Source organism: Chinchilla lanigera, unplaced genomic scaffold (assembly GCF_000276665.1).
Source record: "Chinchilla lanigera isolate Chin_1 unplaced genomic scaffold, ChiLan1.0 scaffold00009, whole genome shotgun sequence".
NCBI classification, from domain to species: Eukaryota; Metazoa; Chordata; class Mammalia; order Rodentia; family Chinchillidae; genus Chinchilla; species Chinchilla lanigera.
Window position 1 is genome coordinate 11214193 of NW_004955410.1, and position 10779 is coordinate 11224971.

Below are 10779 nucleotides of genomic sequence, written 5' to 3' on the forward strand. Positions count from 1 at the left end.
AACAACCAATGAAGTCCTTCTTCCCAGCGGAAACCTCCCGAACCTGGTCTTTACCTGCAGGATTTCTATTAGCCTTCTGGTCTTCGGAGCTCTGATCAAAATCTTCCAGACAGAACACCCGAAGGTGTTCTAGCGCTTCTCTTTCAGGCGACATCTCTGAACCTTTCCAAACACTTCCCACAAGCCATTTCCAAAGGCTCTTGAACCACATGGTCAGGTATAGTCACAGCAACAACCCCACTCCTCTGGTACCAAATTCTGTCTTGGTTACTTTTCTCTCATTGCTGATACAAAATACTTGGCACCCAAAATGAAGGAAGGAAAGGTTTATTTAACTTAAAGTTTGTGGAGGTTTCAGTCCATACTTGGCTGGCTCCCAGGCAGGAGATAGCAAAGCAATAAGAGCAAAAAGGGGAATGGCAGCTGAACAGAGCAGCCAGAGCAAAAGAGAGGAATCCTGGCCAGCAGCCTCTTTCCCTCCCTTACACTGTAAACAGGCTACCTCCACCTAAGGGGCCTGTAGCTCTCACATAATCTCCAGGCCCTCCTCTTGCACAGGCTCAGGATATATACAAAGTAAGCACCCTGGCTTTCTGCTGAGTCACTTAGCCAAACCTCTAGACTCCCCAAGTCGACACAATGTATCAACCATAACATCTTCCCTAAGATTTGGGACATTTTATTATTTTTCATTTAATATATTTTGTATGCCTTTAGTGTGTACCTTAGTGCCCTGTAAGGGGCTTATTTTATTGTTTAAAGCACTCAAAAAAAAATCATTATGATGTGAAAGGAGTAAATACTAAAGAAACAGGTGCTGATGCATTCTTTATTTGTGGTGATTTTTGTGTTACTTCCAACATGCTCTTTAGGCTCAGTTAATTAGCATGATCAATTATTTCCTAACAAAGCTACAAGCGTCCAACCATTGTATACTAGTTCTACTAATAAAATGTTGTACCTTTTTCATAGTCTTCAATTCATAAGCTTCTGTTTTACTGCTGTATAATAGGGCTTATTTTTACTATTTTACCAGTATTATAATCAATACTTAGCTCAACTCAGTGCAATATCTGAGGGATATGACATAATATCTGTTTTTTCTGTTTTTCAACTTTGGACTTGAGAATGAGAGATTGTGTTACTTGGATCATGTATAGCCCTTCTGCCACCATAAGACAGAATCTTAGGGATCAAATCCAAGCCAAGGAAGACATCGAAGACTAGAAAGAGTCCAGATCCTCACAACACATTGAACCATCAAATCCAACTTTAGACTGCCCACCTTCAGACACCTAGTTAAGAAATTAATAAAGGTCCTTAGGTTGCTTAAAATCAAACACACTCTGCAACAGACCCCCATGTGATTGTGATATGCACTCCACCACTCCAAGGATGTCCTGTGTCCCTATTGACTGCCAATGTTAGTTTGCCAAAATCATTTGAGATTTCAAAAATGTGTGTAAATTACCTTTTGAGAAATTCTTTCACATTCGAGTAGACACTCATGATAAATCATTTCTGTCTCAGACAATAAGTACTCAGTCTACAAAATATATTGTACAAAACCAAAAAGACCACAGGGTTATGTGATTTATGAAGTATTTTGATTTAAATTATTTAACTCCTATTTTTCAAGATTTGTAACTAATTTACTGAATGTATTTTCTGCACACTGTGATCAAGAAGATATTTCCACTGTCTCATCAACCTATGTTCACTCTTTTCTGGGGACTATGTGGTAGTGGCTCTGTGACTATTTCTTCCTATACAAGTGAGAAGGATCAAGTATCCTCTCCCATATCACTTTTTTTTCAGATTTTTTTTTAACCTTTCTTCTTAGCAAGGATTCTTCAAAATAATCAGATAGCACACTATTTCTAAATGGTAGTAATATTAATGTAAAATACATGTGTTATAAAAACAATAATATTGATAAAACATTACAGTAATATAAAATTTAAAACAAAAGTTTCACTTCCTGCTATCAATATTGAAGTATTTGTTTTCATGTTTTCTTGGTTCTTCCAATTTGATGTTGTCATAGATTTTCACTTAAAATAGAAACATTTCTCTATATTCTATATAATCTTAAGATATTAATTCTAGTACTCTATCACAAGGCAATATTTTTTCCATCTCAATGTTTAAATATAGTATTTGTGGAACATATAGGACATTAAGATGTTGTTTTCAGCTTTTGAAGATTAGGAATAATACTCAAAAGCACACATTTTTAACATATTCTTCTGTTTTTCATTACTTCCCTAAGATAAATTTTCTGGATCATAAATTTTAAAACTTTAAAATTATCAACATATATTGCCTTTCTTTTTGCAGTAGTGAGGATCGATCTCAGAGCCTTCTCACTGAACTGCATCCTCAACCTTTGTTTTATGCTATATTGATTTCTAAGCAAGTTTTACCAAATTACAGCATGAGCATATATATGCTGCACTTCAACCTTGTCTCTGTCTCCACTGGTCAGGTTTGCTAGTGTAGAGGAAAGCAAACTGAAAAGTAGGTTGAGTGTGGCTTTATTATACCTAAAATTTATTTTTTTAAAAAAACAAGTAGTAGGCTGGATTTGGTGTGTGACAGTAATGATCATATATATGAGAAGGATCAAGCATATAGGAGCATATATATGCTGCACTTCAACCTTGCCAGCACTGTTTTACATATATTAAACGTGGATACCACTAATTGTTATTCACTTACTAGAGGCAGTGAATATTTTATATTTCTTAACTGTTATTCAAGTTGTGCTTTCATGATTTCTCACCATCCTCTGGCTTTTTCAATGCTTTGATTTGTTATTTAGAGGAGATGATAGGTGTTTTGTATGATTTAATAGGCAAACATCAAATGTATATTTGCTATGGAGCAGTAAGAGAAGCTAATATCTCCTCCTGAACTATTTTAAACAGTGAACCAATTTTTTGAAAAGCAATTTCTTAGAAATTAATATGAAGTTTAAATCTAGGTCTAAAATCTCAATTATAGAAATGTAACTTGAGAGAACTATATTTTAATAGCAGCAGATGTTTAGAGGACCAGTTGGGCTCCAATTAGCAGGAAGTTTAATGAGCCCAGGGTAGGTGTCTACTGCCACAAAACTAATGTGATCTTATAGCTATATTAATAATTGCTCTACACCTTAAGCTGTTCCTGGGGTATTGGGTATAGTTCTGGGACATTTCCACAATGGAGTCTATCCTTAGGGCAATGACTAGGAAGATGAAGTGTCTCAACACTAGGTCATAGAAAGAATGAATAGATGGCTGAGCATGTTTTTCCTGAAGTAAAGAAGTTTCCTATAGGATTGCTATTAATGATATGCAAACATTTTAATCTTTGCTGTGCTTTCTGAGGTTCTAAACAGAGCAGCAACTAGCTATGGCCACTGTATAATTAGAAAAATGGACACTCATTAGGCAGCTAACCTAAAGGAAGTTTGCTCCTTTTTGCGTAAACAGAGTGTCACACTTTGGACCAGAGTATGGTGAGGGGAGTGAAGCAGTATTTCAGTCCTCGCTCATCCCCTTGGTTATGCACTTAAATTGTGTAATTTGTTCAACCATATGTAGTGGCCTTGGCTGTAAAGTTAACACATTGTTGTCATACACCAAATCCAGCCTATTACCTGTTTTGTTTTTTTTTTTTAAATAAATTTTAGGTGTAATAAAACCACACTCAACCTACTTTCCAGTTTGCTTTCCTCTACACTAGCAAACCTGACCAGTGGGGACAGAGACTGTATGGTCCACAAAGCTAAAACATTTACTGTCTATCCCTTTGCAGAAAAAGTTTGTCAATCCAGCACTATAGTGATTTTAATAATCTACTATCAGATGCTAGGAGTTGAAGTGACAATGGGGATTTAAAGGGTGAGTACTCGTTTTTAAAAAGCAAATTTTGGGAAAAAATTTTAACTTCCTAATTATTACACTATTTGTTTGCCTTTCAATCCTATGCCATTGTTAGAAAATGTATATATTAGAACACTTTCATTTATAAATAGCAGAAACTCACTTGGTTTTGATTAAATAAGAGAGAATTGGAAGGGTAGCTTGGTATCTCTGAAAATCCTGTGACAAATGTACAGCTGGGTCGGAAAAGCACACAAGCAAGTACTGAGCATTGTAAACAACTTAGAGTTCTGTAATTTCTATTTCCTAGTTTCGCTTCCCTCTGTGCATCTGCTATGGATTGAATACCATCCCCTCACAACTCATGAAAGAGCTTAATCCCCAAAGTATTATGTTAATGGTGTTAAGGAGGTGGAAACTTAATCCCACTATTGTATTTAGGGGCATTTGGGAAGTGATTAGATTATGAAAATTATTAAAGTTGATCCTATTACTGACTCCTGGAGGTTTTATAAGGAGAGGGAGGAATAGAGATGGAAATAGACACAATACAAGCATTCTCCTTCCGTGATGAGAGGCAGCCATAGGAGGCCCTTCCAAGAGCCTGTGTCCTGATGTTTGGACTTTGAACCTTCAGAACCATAAGCCAAAATAAACCCATTTTCCTTAAAAATAGCCTGCCTCTACTATTTCATTATAGGAATGAATAACTGACAAATACAGCATCTATTGTATGAATTTTTAAAGTTATATTATTAGTATTATTATAATTTTAAAATTCACTGTTATACAATGAAAACAACTCAGCCCCTGCCCACTCTATCAATTTTCCACTGTTTTTTATTTCCCAGAAGCAACCACTTTTAACTCTTCAAGCATTTCTTCTGTCCGTGTTTCTAAGTAACATGCCTATAGTGCTGTGTCTTCATTCCCCCATATTATTACTTATATATTTCTTACTATATGTAAATGATGAGAATTCTCCTTTGCTCTACCTCCTAATATATGTATGTCAAATATTTTGCTGAATCTGTATTTAGCATTTACATTGTTATAATCATGTAAATAAAGTAAAATTTCTGATAAAGTCTTTTTAAAATGGAAATATGTCATGCAGCTTTAGGGAGTTCCAAAAAGTATAAAGATCCAGAGGGTAGATGTTTATGATTACTTATCGTTATGCAATGCTAGCATATGTGAGGTAACCTTTAAGTGCTTATCAGGTGAATGTATGTCAATAAAAGTATTCAAGTAGATGTTGTATACTACTTCTAAGAAAACTACTATAGAGTGCATTGGATGAGATCTCAGGTTAAATAAATCTTTAATTTTTGTAGTTCTATGATCTACCAAAACTCATGGCTTTAGCTGCCATGTATATTCTGACACATCCTCAGAAAGACTGTCATATTTAACTTTGGGTCTACAATCAAATGTAGTACATAAAGAACAGATTGCCACACATCTTTGATAAATGAATTAAGGAAGGAGTTGCCTCTTTTGTATTGCTAGTCAATTCTCTGTAGACATCTTGGTGCCACTTTCCTTTGGGGTCTATTTTTAAATTGTTCTTACTCTTCCTCTTCACCAGCATAAATAGTCTGCATTGAGTGGTGACTCTCTTACCTGCATTAAAATAAGTATTTTCTAGCTGAATCAACCATTCTGCACTATATCTTTTGTGATTGACTAAGTCTGGGAGGAGGGTATAAACAGATATGTTTGTCTTCACTTGAATGGGAAAGGCTGTGTCTTCTATTTTCTTGAATTCCCTGGTTTCCTACACAATGCCATCCCATGAATATATTTACACATTTATTGGCTGATTTTGTCAATCTCAAAGTAAAATATAGGTGAGATCCACTTCATGAAAATCTAGTATATTAAAATGGAGTCTTTAAGAACTGAAAGCTGGGAAACATTGTGTCATAAAATTGTTTTTGATAAAATAATTCATAATGATATATACAATTCATATTTCAGTAGAGCCACAAGTTTTAGGGACATATGTAGTACAAAGTGAAGCATATCTAGAATAACAGATGGCCTAAGCATCTGCTTATGACAGTACATAGCAGGACATATAAGCAATGAGACTGTGTATTGTGAAAAAATGTGGAAATAAATATTTCTTACCAAAAAGCACTAAAAGTAGTCATCATTGGTGAAGACCAGAATCCTACTACATTTCTTTACTCTGTTTTTAGTAATTTAGTATTATTTTGACTTACACCACCGACAGTAGTAAGTAGAATAAGGAGCATTGCACCCTTTCCAGTGTTCCAATTTCAAAATGACATTTGAAGCTCTTGCATGTGTGGGTGCTGTACACACATTTTCCAGCATAAAAATATTTATTAATCATTCACTCTTTCCAAGGTGACAAAGACTGAGGAAAATTCTAATTTAGATTTGAGATAGTTTTGCTTCTATCTATTGAGATGCCATATGTATCTATACAAACGCATGATTTTTTTATAACAGGCTAGTTGTTCAGAAAAAAAAACTAGGCGTGGTATAGGAGATGGAATTTTTGTAGAAGCCAATAAAATAATGGTTTTATAATTACCTAAGATGCATACCAACTTAAATTTACAAGAGTATTAGCTTGGCCTGTAGCATCTTTGTGATAATTATTATTTCTGGGACTTTATATTCTAATTACTCTCTCACTTTACTTTGCATTCACTGAAACTATTGTTATTTACTATATTAATTTCTGTCATGGTATAAAGTGAAAGAGTGGAAAGGATGTTATCTTTTACTCAGTAGTGCGAACCTCTGAGTAGAAAGTCTTACCACCTTAGTTTAAATAATATATCATAAAAATCAAGGAAAGATGGTAAAAAAATTATCTGGATTTTGAGTTAGAGGATTGGTCTATGAATGAAAGAACATAAATTTTCCTAGCATTTTTATAAAAGAAATTCCTGCTTTCAGATAGGATTTTTGGCCTTTGTCAGGAGTTGAAAACCCATAGAAGTGTTTTGTTTGAATTTGCACAGAATTTCAATAATTATGAAAGTTTATAAGAAACTATAAGTCTCTAGTCATTTTCAAAAAACTATTGCTCCTCCTTAAGCTCCACGAAATTTCAAAGCTCTCAGAGCTTGTGGTCTTAATACTGATGTTATGGATATGTATACACACACACACACACACACACACACACACACACACACACACAAACACACATACACATACACACTACTTTATGGCTTTGAGTAACTTCAAAGAACTGAAGCTACATTTAGGCACTTCGAGGAAAAAAGTTATATATAGAAAATAATACTTTTATACTGTCCAATGGATATCCCAGTTTCATGCTGATGTCTAGCATATTTTTTTCTTTTACTCATTCATCTTGAAACAGGTCTTCTGGTGTTTGTTTGCTTAGGGGTTTGGTTGTTTGATCATTTGTTTTTTTGAGACAAGGTCTCACTCTGTAACTTAGGCTGGTCTTGAACTCACTATGTAGTGCAGGCTGGCCTCAAACTCATGGCAGTCTTCCAGTACCAGCCTCCCACATGCTGGGATTGCAAGCATGTGCTACTATGCATGGCTGTTTCTTTGGGTTTTGTTTTCACTTGCTTGCGAAAAAATTTGGCCAATCCAAGTACTGTAAAGGTCTCCTTTAAAAAAAGAAAGACAGACTGAATGGAAAAAACATTCTTTTGCTAGGATAGCAAGGGGAATATATTAAGTAAAATGATTAATTAATGTTAGAAATTATGTTACTACATAACATAATTTAAAGAACGGGATACAATTCTTGAATTCCCAGAGGACTTCTGTAATCCATTGTAAATATCAGGGCTCACTTTGAACATCCAGAAATCCAATGTACAATCATAATGACAGTGGTGCATTCTTGTCCAATTTTGTGGTTAATATGTCTACAACAAACAATCTGAAGACTAATTAGTACATATTTTTCTTCAATATGTTGTAAATGCTAAAAAATAAGCATTAGTACCCACCTGAAGCGAATGGAATTATAATATAAAGGTAATTCTGTCATTTAGCTTCAGTAAGACTATTAGTACTACTCTATATGTAACCTCTTTTATGTATACCTTCATTTTAGATGTTAATACATCACTAGTAGTTGATCAGTAGTTGGACATGTTTCTCTTTCTTCAAAGTTTGAAGTCTTAAATCAAATCCAATTTCCTTTGAATCCCCAGCTCTTAATAGAGTACTTCATATTTATATGTACAGTACAAATTTTTGAATGAATATATTGATTCACTAGCTATGTAACAGGTAACTTCTGGGATACTTGCTATTATTATGCAAATATTGAAGTTTTTAAAACTTAGATCTAAAACAATCTAAATGATCTCTTAGTTTCAAGACTATCTCTTTTCTCTCCATTTCTACCTCCATCTCTGTGTGTGTGTGTGTGCATGTGTGTGTGTATGTGCGTGTGTGTGTGTGTGTGTGTGTGTATGCTCCCTACTATTGGAGACCCCTAGAGTGAGCCTAGTAAAAGAGTTTAGCAAATTTGTTGTTGGTTCCATCTGCATGATTACTTGGAGTTTGGCATCCTCTAGGCAAGAATAAACAAATTTTCTGAGAAATTAGAGCATGTATAATCAAATCATGAGCTCTAGAATGGAAATGCAGGTTGGGGAAAGAGCCAAGTCTAGAAACTGTTCTTTAGGGACTAGAATAGCAACTCCTCTACTAATAGAGGTTATCTTTAAGTCTGTGATTTTGTCATAAGTCTCTCCAGTTTTAACTATAAGATGGAGGGTTTGGTGGCTCTGAAGGACAATTTTAGCCAAAGAATTTAAAGATTCTTGTTGAGCTTTTATACAAGTTACTATAGCTTTTCTTAATGACCTATAATAGTGCTTAGCTATTGGTGTAGCTGGAAATTGCCAGAAAGGCTCAGTAATTGGTACCCATTTTTATATCTAGCTTTTTACTATGGCATTGTTTTTATACATCTTTTGGTTATAATTTTCTGCTGGATGTTTAAACCAAATTAAAGTAAGATCAGGGGCTGGGGATTTAGCTCAGCGGCAAAGCGCCTGCCTGGCAAGCGCAAGGTTGTGAGTTTGGTTCCCGGTACCAGAGAAAAAAACAAAACAAAACAAAACAAAAAAAATTAAAGTAAGATCTGTTAATTAAAATTAACCTCTTGTTGTCTATCAAGGTCAGTTAAATCTCTTGAGGCATTACCTTGGAACCATGTATAGAGCTCCTCTGTCAGTGTCAGCCATCAAGATGAATCAAGGCCTTTGCTTGACCACTTGCTTGCTATGAAGGCATGGGAGATATTTTCCCTGTAGTGACCCTCCTTTGTTTTTTGTTTTTGTTTTTTGTTTTTTGGTACTGGGAATTGAACTCACAACCTCACGCTTGCCAGGCAGGCACTGTGCCTTTGAGCTATATCTCTGGCCCTCGTGACCCTCCTTTGGCACACTGCTGTATTCCCATTCACTGACGTTTAGCAATTCCCTTGCTCAGGAGGTTGTGTAACTCACCAGAGTTATAGAATGTCACAGAAAAAGTTCCCTCATGTCCTGGATCTTCACTGACCTTAGAGGGCCAGGGCCAAAATATTGGCTGTACTCTTAGCCAAGTTACCTTTCTAGCTTTGGTCTCCAAACATCAATTGTTGACTATCCAGAAGAAAAGATCAGTGACATTAATATTGTAGATGGGGCAATGAGCTTAACTGTTAAAAACTCACCTAAAGAGCAAGCACCTGAAATACAAAGTATGGAGAGAGGACTGTTATTCTTTACCAACCATGGTTGTTTTAGTATTTGAATTCCTGCAGAATGTTAACAGACAACAGTTATTTAGTTTTACAGAGAAGACTTAAGATCAAAAGCCACACTTGATATTTCAGCACAACAGTCACGATGTTATCTTTGAAACACATTTAAATGTCCATCTTAGGATAGAACAGAATGACACATATATACATCATGTAAGTTTTTGTTTTGTTTCATTTGTTTGTTTTTTTGTGGATGGTCTCATGTTGGTTTGACATGGACCTCTTATTACAAGTACTTGGAGCACAAGAGAAAGACAGATATCTAAATGTAAAAGAAAAGGTTTATCACTAGTTTTACATTTTAGAAGACCTGTACATCTGGAAGGCATGAATACCTTTATTACACCATGAGATTAACAATAATGAATTGTCATAGCTAAACAGAGAGTTTGTTTCTTAATTTAGTTTTGTACCAAGAGCATTTTAATGAGGAAACCTTATTGTCTTATTTACAGAAAACTTAACCTTTTGACAATTACCAGTGTAAACATATCACAATAATATATTTAACAATGTTATTGTGGTGTCGCTGCAATAAATAACTGGTACCACTTGGGTCTCCTTAATGAACAAAGCCTGGAATAAGATTTTTCTGGGCAGCTGCTCCTTTATTCACCAAGGTGAGTCCTGTCCAACGGCTTCCCCACCCTAAGGGATCTCTATTTAACTATCTTAACAATTTTTTGATAAGCTATGAGATCCAGATCATAAAAATTTACAATTTACACATTACCAGTGAAAGATTCTTGAGTCACTGTACACAAACAACAATTTGCATTACATTTGTAAAACCAATCTTGATCTTAACAAATTTTTGACCAGATAGCAACCTGGGTAGAAGCATGTCCTTAGTTCTAATGACATCTCTAAACCAGCTTAAATTATAGACAAATGCTCTAAAAATCCAAAAATGCAAAACAAAATTATTGAGCTCAAGCAAAGCAGCTGTAAGTATAGTAACTAGCTACAGATTGGACAGATAAACACATGTAAGACAATTTATTTATAAAACTAGAGTGGACTCAGATGTATTTGGCCAAATTCAATTATAATAATTATTTAGTTTAAAATTTGTAACTATAAATATACTAGGCAAAACTTTTTCTAGGTAAA